Raw genomic sequence first — 12656 nt, 5'->3', positions numbered from 1 at the left:
GATCAAATTAGGGCATTGATAAATAATAGATAATATAAATTGATTCAATCATAGGAAATCACCTTTGTACAGATTCCAAACACTAAGAAACCATAAATTCATCCATTTTCAAATACTTGTGCTTCAACCAATACCACTAGGAATATTTGAATATAGTCAAAAGCAATTGCAAAGGCAAGGGCCATGTTGTCGAGCATTAGCATTGGAAGCCTCGTGTAAAGCAATGATTCCTTAGCCGTAGGTGTCAGTCCCCAAAACACAATCCTTCTTTGGGGTTGGGGTAGGGTCGAGTTAGAGTACGAGTCTTACATACTATGTACTAATATATGCCATGTACTGATTGCATTGGACGAATGACAAACAAAAATATTCATTTATAGAACAAAAAAGAAACATGGATAAAAGATAGCAACCAGTTATATACAATACTCTCTTTTTAACTTTTTGTTTTGCAAAAATCAGACTAAGTGATAGTAGACATAAGTATAGAAATATATTCGAAATATTTTTAAAATATTCAGGAGAGAGATTCATGACATCTAAGCATTAGCTAACAAGTAATATAACCTTTCACTTCTTTCAGATTTGCAAAATATTCTTAACACTTTTCTTCTTACAGTATTTTCCACACTCCTAGAAAAGCTATCACACCTCATATCACTTGTTGAGCAATATTACCAGTGTAAGTAAACTTGAGGATTATTAAAAACTGTCTCCCTTGTCCCATTCCTCAGGGTCCTTAACCTCTTTCTCAAGAAAACTATAATTAATACAATTAACATTATCATCTATCTTTATAAGCGTGAAAATCATCTAGCTTCTAACTCTATCGCTTCAGCAGCAAAAGTTCTAAATTTTCAACTTCCCAAGCCGAGTATTGACAGAGCCAATGAAATTAACATTACCTAATCATTTCATCTAAAAAAGAAATTATGATGTTTAGATTACTATTTTAATGACCCACGACTATTCTGTTAAAAGTATCTGTTTCCTACTTTATGTTAAACTGTTAAAAGAATGAGAAACCATTATTTACTTACTAAATTGAGAAAAATTTTTTAAATCCTAATTTTAATGTTGGCTTTGGCATTGTGAAACTCAGACTGTATATGCTGCTGGTGAAATGCAAATTAATGCAATAATTTTGGGGAATCACTCACAAAGCACACATCAGTCACCTCAAATATGGTAGTATGCTTATATTATGTAATTCCACTTCCACATAATTGATACTAAGTTCAATGTTAGCAGCGGACATAAACATTTTAGTACAAGGATATTTATAGCAGTGTTAGGATACTGGAAATAGTATGAATGTCCAACAGTTGGTAAATGGTGAAATAAATAATGAAATGTCCGTATGGTAAAATATTATAGCGTTATTAATAATCCCATTTTCAAAGAGCTGGAAATTATAGGATGCAAAGTCTATCTTCAATTTGGTGAAAGCAAAACACAATAAAAACTGGAGGAAAATACACCAAAATGCTGGTAGCAGTAGTAATAATAATGAAAAATCACCAATTCAGAAAATTAATACACATTCTTTTAAAAGGCAAAACACATGGGTAAAATGTTAAAAATTATTGTCTGATTTATTTCCTAGTTTTGGGGCTTCACTCTGATGTGGATTTTTTATAATAATATTTTTCCAGTCTAATTTTAGTAATAATAGTAATTCATAGAATCTAACATATGATCCATCATAAGACACACATCTCACTAAGAAAAGAAAAAATGCCAATAACTACAGTATCACTTAATTTTACACAGCTTTATGTGAAAAAATGCATCATAGAATTGATGAAATATTGCGGTGAGACTGTTCCGATATCTTATTTCATATTTCCCTATCTGGAGCTCACTTACATCTTGCAACACTAATCATTTTGTCTAGCTAACATTATTATGGAAAAATAAGCTTTAAGGTTTTTTTTCCGAGGGAAACTCTTTTTTCCTCAAGGGGAAGAACTTAGCTGTAGTTAAGAAAAGAATGGTAATTTTCATTACATGTATTTTGTGTTGAGAATGTAACTGATTCTGGTTAGGTAATATATTTTTTAAAGCCTTGCTACATCTAGCTGCTGTTACAAAATGTTATTTAGATAACTGATTACCAAATTTAATAATTTTTCGATCTCAGTCAGAAAGGAGAAACAGTATCAATTGTTTTAAGCCACATATTTTCAAGTGAAAAGTCCTGGTAATGAGAGAGATTTAAAGATGTTTACATTTTTATGTATACTCTCTGTATTTTAATTGATATATTTCTTTGAAAACAGGTAAGGCAAGTCATCCTGACCAAACACACTGCCTGTTCATATTCCCCCCAAAGAAACTCTCCACAAGAGGGAAGGAGAGGTAGGGAATTGGCTTAAAAACTTTGGTGCATCATTGTTAACAGTTTTCTTTAAAACCTAATAAAAATTTTATTTCATCTTCATTTTCATTCTTTCTGAAAAGCATTGGAACAAAATGGAAATTTCAAATTGCCATGTTGACCATACCAACTATAAAACAAAAACCACAAAGGGCAGAGTTTACTTCTAATTAAATAAGAGGGGGGAAAGGATTTACTTCTAATTAAAATAGAACTTTACAATTCAAAGTTAACCCTGTGCTTTGAAATATTTTTTTTCTGTCTTGAGACAGAATCTTACTCTACTGCTCTGGGTATAGTACTATGGCTTCTTCGTAGCTCACAGCAACCTCAAACTGTTAGGCTCAAGCAATCCTCTTGCCGCAGCCTCTCAAATAGCTGGGACTAGAGGCACCTGCCAACCATTGTTGGGTAGATTTTCTGTTTTGGGTAAAGACAGGGTCTCACTCTTGCTCAGGCTGCTATGGAACTCCTAACCTCAGGTGATCCACCCTCCTTAGCCTCCCATAGGGCTAGGATTACAGCTGTGAGCTACCACACCCTGCCTTTAAAATATTATCGATTCAAAGATGTATACTTTACAAAAATCTCATTCTGCTTGTAATTTCTGTTTGGCAGGTAGATGGGGTGAGGGCTGGCAGGAGGGAAAAGTAGAGAAAGTCCATAAAAGTCATAATGAAAATGCATATTTAAGTGCATACAAACTTAGATAATATATACTAAGAGATGAATAAAAAAAGCAAGCCCCATTAAGTGTCTTCAAAAAATTTGACTCCAAATTATATCAATGCATAATAAAATAACAGTTTGTAAATATAGTTAAACCAACACTTGTAGACATTTCACCTTTTTTAAGTTACCAGTTATCTATAGGCATGATACTAACACACTCTATTTACTTTATACAGATTTAAAAGATAGGGAACTGCAGTGTTTACTTAAAAAGAGAAATAATAATACTCTTTAATTTGAGTGATATGTGTATTAAGACCAGAAAAGGTACCTGTTTACTGTGTGCCTACTATGTTTTGGACCCAGCAATTTGAAGGCTTAAATATGGGTTTTGAAGAGAAAATTCCTAATTGCATAATGGTAATTGAAAAGCCAATACTTTCCTTTATGTGAATCATTAATCAAAAGCTTATATAAAAAGTTTAGTGACACCTGGAATTTTGGCCTTTTATGAGCAACAAAAGTTTTTGTTTTATTCAGGGGTGAGTTTTTTTATTTTATTGTTAAACACGTACACATGTTCTAGAGGGGAAAACACAGAAAAGGTACATGGTATTCCAAGTCTATTGATGTGAAGAGTCTCTAAGATTGTGTTATTACTCTACTCAGCTAAGCCAGTTTAGAGTCACCCATAAAGGCCAATTACTGAGAAAACAGAACAAAAGGAATGACATCTTACCACTCTGCTAATCAACTGAAATTTGTTAATGAACACTTTTTAAAGTCTACCCTCCTGAGGAAATGAATTCTGTTGTTAGTACCAAATTGTGAAACTCAAAATGTTTTCCTACAAATTCAGAAAGCTGACCATTTTTAAAATGTTAGCCAGCCCTCCGAAGAAGTAATTCTTTTATTATCCCTGTTAATTAAATGAATTAGAATTGAATCTTTTATTTAATCAATACTCAGTTAGTAAGGCAAAATAAATTCAGCATTCAATTACCAAAGAAAATATATAAACTATGAAAACAACACTGCTCAGGGAACTATGTTTACTAATGGGCCAGCTTTGAAATACATTCAGTTCTTACCAGATTTCAGCTTTTTACCACACTTTGCAAGAACACTCTAACCTACCTATTTAAAGACCCAAGATCCGTTTATTTTACCTGAGTTTAGTCATGATCAATATAAATACAGCACTGACCTTAATTCCAGTCAGAAGTCACAAGATATTTTGAATCAGATCAATAAAATCTAAAAAGAAAAAGGGAAAAATCACTGAGTAAATTAAATCAGCTGAATAATCTAGCCTTTTCTTTTACTAAGGAGGAAGGTTAAGTCAGAAAAAGTTACGTGGCTTGTTTGTACCCAATAAAATTGACTGAAACACTTCTATTTGCAACTTACAAGTCTTATGTAGTAATAAAACTTTAAACTGAAATTTTATTATACATTATATTCTAGGTGTTATTTAAGTATATATTAAATATCAAAATTAGATTCTATTTTCATTTTTGACATTTTCTATTTATTTAAAATACAAGTCTTATGCTTATATTCTAAAACAACCAATTTTTTTTAACACATTCTGTTCCTAATGTCTACTATTTCTTTTGAAAGATGTTTAATCAAGAATATAATAAAACTACTGCATTTTTATCCTGCCAAAGACTGAATATTTGTGTCCCTCCAATCCCCAGAATTCATAGGTTGAAACCATCATATCCAGTGTGATGGTATTTGGAGGGGCAGACCTTGGTGAACTTATACATGTGATGGAGATCATGGAGAGCTCCTTCACGCATTCTGCCATGTGAGGACAGCGAGAAAAAAAAAACAGGAAGCAGGCCCTCGACAAATGCCAAACCTTAATCTTGGAATTCTCCTTTTCCAGAACTGAAAATAATATATTTTTGTTGTTTATAAGCCACCCTGTCTATGACATATTTGTTACACAGTATTATAGCCCATACATACTAAGACAGATCCTTAATCCGATTTAATAATACTCACAAAAAGTCTGTAGCTTTTAGTCCAGAATCAATAATCAATCTAAAAGGTAGCAAAGATTAGATAGGACAATTCCAGTGGTAAACAACCAATTTTCCTATTGGTCGCTTGCAACTAAACCTCACCATTAAAATACCCTGAGAAGTAAATATTCAGAAAAGTACATTGTCAAATGAAAGCAACAAGGAAGGTAAACCAGGGACAGAACCTTCTGTGCCAAAAGTCAGCCTCTTTTCTAGACAGACAGTAAAAAAAAGAAAGAAAAAAAAATTCAAAATGATAAGAGTGAGATGCTTAACTTGCTTCAGGGAGCACCTATAGCACAGTCTCCAAAAGAAAACCAGTTAGGTTCTAGGAGTATGTGAGTTAATTCTCTAGAAGATAGTATATGTTATTCTGTATGTTAGGAATATACACTCTTGGGCCATGTCCAAAAACCAAATTAACTTAAAACAATAGTTTTTTTAATGAAAAGAATTGTATAAAATATAAAGAAAATAGTAATAAACAACCACAAAATACAACTGAATGTGAAATACTTAGTTTTTAATCGTTAAGAGCAGGTGCTTAAGAAAAGTGAACTCTATCATACCAAGCATGCAATGGTATGTTGATACATCTGCAGAGATTTAAATTTTAGAAAAAGATTTGCAAACATTATAGCGGACATCCAAGATTAATGCCTTTAATATGTCTATTTCAATTCCAAACAGCTGATACTACTTTTCTTTGATACAAATATTATTCTGTTGGTTTATTTCTGTTCTCTAACTGTGTCTCACAAGAGAACCATGAAATGTTTTCATTATATTAAAAAAACCAGCAATATCCATTAGGCACCACACGAACTATTAACTTAAAGTAGTTCACAGTTTCAGTATTAGATCAGCTACATTCTTTCAATGATGTCACAGATTTGCAAAGTTGCGTTTTTATAAGGTTTGCAATGTAAAAGCAAATACTGCACAAAAACCAACGTGGGCTAAAAAATAAGGATGACAGTGTTCAATGTGACTCCAAGCTTTGAAGGCAGGGAAGTATTCAACAAATATCCATTACTAAGTAATTGTAGATGTTGAAGTATAAAATAAAAATAGGGTTGCTTTCAATTTGTGTGTATTATTTTTTTAAGGCTACTAAATTGTGAGGACCTAAAAACTTATTATACTAATTATATAGAACTGCAAGATACATCATTTGGACTTAGGCACCCTGAAAATATAACTACTGAGATACTAAGGGTGCCATAAACTAGGGAAGTTTGGAACATCTTCCGTTAAACATGGTTGGTGGGCTTTTTTTTCTTGATAAATTAAGAGAAAGGAGAAAGTAGGAGAAGTCTAAAATAAAAAGACTAGTAAATGAGAGAGAAAGAAAAGAAAGAAAAAAATATGTTTCTAAAATAAGAAGAAAAAAAGGTAAGCGAGTGGGAAGGACAGCAACTCAACATACTGTGTGTAAGTGTGGCTGTGTTGTGGATCCTCTATTACATGTGCAAGAGATGGCTCAAATGGTATATGCACATGAACATTAGGCAATAAGAGACAAAGAACAAGTAGTGGGGCACACTGCACAAACGTGTATTTTAATTACATTGACTCTCAGTATCATCCCCTAAGAGAAAAGGAAGCATTAGAAAAGAGACCGTGATGTATATCCAAATATTCACTAGGAAAAAAAAAGTGATGGTGGGCAAAGTAATGTGAATGTATTTAATGCCACAGAACAATACAATTAAAAATGGTTAAAATGGTAAATTATAGGTTACATATATTTTTATTACAATAAAGAGTCGCTATTATCCCAGGATCTTGCATGGTGTCTAGCACAAAAACCTGCTCCATAATCATTGAATTCATAATGAATGATGAGTCCCAGGACGATCTTGCAACTTAATGACTCAAATGGTTTAAGAGCGAAAGTGGATAGCTACTTGCCAGGAGCCAGGGAAAATCTACAGGGAACTGTCCATTTGTTTGTGTGTAAAGTTTTAAGCCTTAACTTGCCATTTAACCACAGCCACTTCTTGCTAATTGTTGTCACATTAGATCTACATCCTGACATCTTTAAGACCCCTTTATATAGGTTAAATTTTATTTCTTCTGTGCATACTCCCTTTCATAGTGCAAATAAAATGATCCTTACAGAATTTTTCAAAAGTCTGATCTTATGATACAGAAATGTGACCTCTGTGGGGGTTTCATAATATAATTGTGAAGACATTCCAACTTGTGTCCCTTCAGCCTTGCCCTTCCTACCACTGCCACCTCCATCACCAAAAAAATTTGCTTCTTTTCTTTTCTATACAGCATGATTTAAATATACAAACTGTATTTAAAATATTAACACTACTTTAGTTATATGAACCTTGTATTTGAGCTCACAGGCTTAGCAAGACGTTCGGTACACAGAAGAATACCAATATCTATGTTAAGTGAAAAAAGGTGCATAATGTTGTATTTTTCTGATTTTTGGTCAAAATTGTAAAGAAACATCCGAAAATTACCCTTTTTGTGGTAATAAGAAAAAAAAATCCCATCCTCCTTGTCTCATTTAACTTCCATTGAAAAGATAGTCTCATAAAATAAATAGTGTTGGGTAAACTGGGCATCCACATACAAAAGAATGAAATGGAATACACCATGCACAAAAATCAACTCAAACTGGATTAAAGTCCTAAACTGTAAGACCTGAAACCATGGAACTCTTAGAAGAAAACGTAGGGCATAAACTCCTTGACACTGGCCTTGGCAACGATTTTTTGAACAGGATACCAAAAGCTCAAGGAACAAAAGCAAAAATAAACAAGCAGGAATACATCAAAATACCCAGCAACAAAACAATCAACAAAATTAAAAGGCAACCAACAGAATGTAAGCCATATATCTGCTAAGGGGTTAACATCCAAAATATAAAACACACACACACAAAGCAAAAACAACCTGCTGTAAAAGTGAGCAAGGACCTGAATAGACTTTTTCCACACAAGACATAAAAATGGCCAAGAAGTGGAGTAGAAAGTGCTGAATGTCATTAATCGTCAGGGAAATGGAAATCAAAACCACAATGAGATATTGCCTCATACCTGTTAGGACAGCTATCGTTAAAAAGATAAAAGATAACAAGTGTTGGTGACGATGTGAAGAAAGAGGAACCTTGTGCACTGTCCGTGGGAATATACCTTATGGAAAAAAGTATGGAGGTACCTCAAAAAATGAAAACCAGAATCACTATATGATCCAGCAATTCTACTCCTGGGTAAATAGTCACAGGAAATGACACCAGTACCTGGAATAGATATCTCTGCACTTTTTGTTCCTTGTGGCATTATTCACAATAGCCAAGATATGAAAACAACCAAAGTGTCCATCAACAGACACATGGACAAAGAAAGTGTGATGATATATGAATTCACGTACTGAATAGAATATTATTCTGACTTCAAAAAGGAGATCTTGCCATTTGCAATAACATGGATAAACCTGGAAGACATTATGCTCAGTGAAATAAACTAGACACAGAAAGAAAAATATTGCATGATCTCACTTACATGAAATTTAGAAGCTGAATTAATACAAGCAGAGTGTAGAATGGTGGGGAGGCTGGGTTGACCAAAGGGTACAAAGTCATAGTTATAGCTAATAAATAAGCCTAGAGGTCTAATGGACAGCATGACTATAGTTGATAATCCTTCAAGGTATGCTGAAAATTTGCTAAAAGAGTAGGTATCAATCAAATGTTCTCATCAAAGCTTGTAACTATGTGAGGAGATGGACGTGTCTACCCGCTTCACTGTAGTAATCATTTCATTATGTATTTGTACACCTAAAATATATATGACTTCCCTTAATAAATATTTAATGGGAATGAAGTTCTGAGGGAGAAGAGGCATTCATTCTTGACCTAGTGGCCTCATGCTAGCTATTCTGTGGCTTTTATTTGTTTGCTTATTTTTCTTGTCATACTGGGAGTGCTTTAGGTTGTAGTGCCAAGAGCAGCTGCTTTGTAAATAAATCCCTGGATTTTTTTTTTTTTTCCCCAATCACCCTAATGATTGAGCAACTAGGCTGGGACAGCAAAGATTGATGTTGCCCCAAGGCTCAGTCCTCACTATGAACATCTGCCATTTTAAACACACAGGTCAAAACTTTAAGTATAGTCTTTTGCTAAACAATGCCCTAAGCATAACACAAACAAAATTCTTTTCCATAGGACTCAGCATGTGCTTCCAGGCAGCTGAATTTATCAGCATACTGAAAGTATCACTTCTCTATCCTCTGTCTCTCCTAATCTGAAAGGTAGGGGAAATGTCAGAAATTAATCTTGAGAGTTAATTGCTAAAGCTTTTCTTTTCACCCTTTTTCCAGTGAGATATAATTTCATGTCAATAAATCATATTGTGATGGTCAGATAACATTATATCAAACTGAACTATGACTGTTTATACCTATATAAAACTAAAGAATGTCTTCGAATATCTATTCATTTTGCCTCACAACGAATAAAAGTTGAAAATAGCAGACATATTTTAGCTATTGGATTATTAACATCAATTGTCAACTCAACAGCCACTTTTCAAACTTCTTTCAATGCTTCTCTCTTGTTAAAGTTACACTCGAGTCCTAATTTCCAAAATTGTCATAGTTTGAGTAACGGAGAAGCTACCTCTTGACCTGAAATTTAAAAAGAAATGGTAAAAATATTGCAGTTACAAAACATTAAAAGTGAATTCTATTAAAAATAAATTTAAGTACTTTTATGTTTGTTTAATTATATTTTTAAGATACAGAGTAGTTTTTTTGTATTTTTTTTAAGCATTGTTTTTATTTCAGGGAACCAATATTCTTTGCCCTTCAAGAGTTTACTTAGTTAGAATCTAGTGTGGCAGGAGTGGTTATGGAAAGATGGAAGCCATGATGCACAGCACAGCAGAATATGTGTGTTGTCACAAGGAAATAAATACCAAGAGTTTCTAGGGGATCAAAGAAGGGGAAAATGAAATCCTGCTACATAGATAAGGATTCACAGAGGAAGTAGCGTCTAAGTTTGTCCTGCAAGGAGGCAAACGACTTTGACAGGTGGAGAGGGAGCGGGAAGGAGACTAACTCAGACAATGGGTACAGCAGAAACAAAGTAACAGAAGCAGCAAAACCCTGGGAACATTTGGGAAAATACTATCGCTCTGCCTGGCTGGTGTATGACACACAAGTACAGCAATAATTAGGTGAGAGACTGGGTGGGTCTACATAAAGAGTAATGACTTTGAAAAACAATCCAAGGAGACTATATAATTAAACATGTTTAATTTTGTAAGCTAAAATGAATCACTAAAGGTTTTGCTCCACCAACTGAGCTAAGGAAGGACACATGCTAAAGGTTTTTAATTCAAGAATGGCATAATTAGGAAATGTAACCTGGCAACCCTGTGTAGGTTGAATGAGCTTAAAAGAGGACAGCCCATTTAGGTGGCTCCTTCAGAGGTCCAGGTGAATGGTTATGAAAAGCCAATTCAGGTAAAGTCACCGTTAATTAAAAGGGAAAGAATGCTCCAGGGCATATATGTTAGTTTGCTCATTCTGCGGTAATAAAATACCACGACGGAGTGACTTAAACAACAGAAATTTATTTTCTCACAGTTCTGGAGACTAGAAGTCTGAGATCAGGGTGTCAGCAGGGTTACGTTCTGGTGAGGGCTCTCTTCGTGGCTTGCGGACAGCCACCTTCTCCCTTTTCCTCATGTGGTAAAGAAAGACCCCTGCATGGTGGCAGGGGCAGGACGGTCAGTGATCTCCTCCTCTTCCTAAAGTCACTGATCCTACTGGATTAGAGTTCCTGGTGACTTCATTTAACCTTAATTACTTCCTCAAAGCCCTCTAGCTAAATGCAATTAAATTGGGGGTTGGGATTTTAACATATAAATGGGGTGGGTACAGTGCAGTCCATTACTATGGGTGCAACCTGTGCAATTTAGGGATTGCTTGGCTGTGAAAGGCACAGAACAGACAAAAAGAAATAAAGAGAATTCAACAAACGGACACTCAGGAAGATGGTGACATTCTCAGAAATAGGGCAGGCTGGAGAACAATCAGGTTGCTGAGCAAGAGTAGTGGATGGTGGGCTTCACTGTACACACCGAGTTTGTGGCAGGGTAGTAAAGCAAAAGTATTCATCAGGCAACTGACCTGTTCATGGGGGTATGATCCTATGTGATATGCAAAAGAGTGAAATCTTAGTATTAAAACAAAACAAAAAAAAGATTTAAATTCGTGGTAAGATAATTAAGTTGGAATATATCTATATAGGGTCAGAAATATGTGCTTCGAATCACAGAATTAGGTTGTCCAGCCATCCCCCATTATTGTATATTAAAGCACCCTTTGCCTTGATAGGTAGGTATAACATTAATAGTGTACTGACTGTCTGCAAGTCCTCATTGTTCTTAATGAATGCAACATCCTGCCTGCCCAGACTACTGTGGGACAAGGACCCAACACATCTATGCTTGTATTCTAAGCACTCAGTGTGATACATGGCACAAAGTCAGGGACCTGTAAATGTGGGATGAGTCACTCCCCAGAAGAGAAGGCTGAGTCATGGGCACTCCAACCAGCTTCACCTCTAGACTTGTATTATTCATAGGAGACATCGTAGGAAGCTAGGCACTAAGTATTACTCTTAATGGAATGTTCTGTACTTGGACGTGTTTGCAGTGACTACCATAACAGGGGCTGGGAATGGAAGTTAAGGCTAAAGAAGACCAGTCACATGCTGGGAAAATTAGACCTAATTCACCCATCTACTGTCATAGCATTGAGGAAATAAACGACGAGGTTATTCAGCAACTACTAATGAGTACACACTTACAGTGAAGAATTTTCAAATGTCTAAATCATGAAATTTGCTTTATGAAAGTTACAAAGCTATTTCTAACACAGAAACAAACCTATACAAAATGAGCATTCAGTTCTTACTATTACCCAGGCTTTGTACAAAGCTTGTCACATGCATTATTGATTTCATGCTCACAAGACCAAACACTGCAGATACTATTTCTATTTCCAGGGGGAAGTTATACTTATAAATATTAATTCCCAGCACCCACAGGAAGATAAAGATTATGGATTAATTGACTGTACACTAGTATTTTTTATTAAAGGCAAAGGAATAACAAAAATCACAGCTAAGGTGAAATACATATGGGTAGATGGTTATATGGCCAGTACGCATTGGGTATGGGTATATGACCAATACACATTGTTTAATTTTTTTCACCTTTTGTTTTTAAGCTTAGGACACTGCTGGATTTTCCCAGCTGTGTGACTTCTCTAAGGAATCCTGGCATATTCAAATTCAGACAGAAATAACTGGAGCAAACGTGTTTTGGAAAAAGTATAAGAAAACAAATGATGAATTTTGAAAAGAAAAAAAAACAGTCTCTTAAAGTTCTTTTTCTAAGTATTTTTAAAGGGAAAAAAATTTTGGAAGATGCCTGTGTTTAGTTTTTGGATGTTACCTCAAAAATCTGTGACAAAAAAAGGTTTTCACAGTTTCACATAAGGGCCTTTCATTTTTCCCTCTTTTAAATGTTTAT

At 34.6% G+C, this 12656-nt stretch overlaps 1 protein-coding gene across 26 annotated transcripts in view; it reads right to left on the bottom strand.

The window, feature by feature from the left end:
* Positions 1 to 12656, bottom strand: part of MAP2 (microtubule associated protein 2) — a 299583-nt gene that overhangs the window by 225936 nt on the left and 60991 nt on the right. For 24 of the 26 annotated variants that reach the window (XM_053597392.1, XM_053597404.1, XM_053597402.1 and 21 more), the window contains exon 2: positions 4260 to 4309. The exons of the other annotated variants lie outside the window; for them this stretch is intronic. The gene's annotated coding sequence lies outside the window, so the exon portion shown is untranslated. The remainder of the gene's footprint in view (positions 1 to 4259; positions 4310 to 12656) is intronic. 26 annotated transcript variants of the gene reach the window in all.

Source organism: Nycticebus coucang, chromosome 7 (genome assembly GCF_027406575.1).
Source record: "Nycticebus coucang isolate mNycCou1 chromosome 7, mNycCou1.pri, whole genome shotgun sequence".
NCBI lineage: Eukaryota > Metazoa > Chordata > Mammalia > Primates > Lorisidae > Nycticebus > Nycticebus coucang.
The sequence above is the reverse complement of the archived record's forward strand: the minus strand, read 5'-3'. Positions and strand labels throughout refer to the sequence as shown.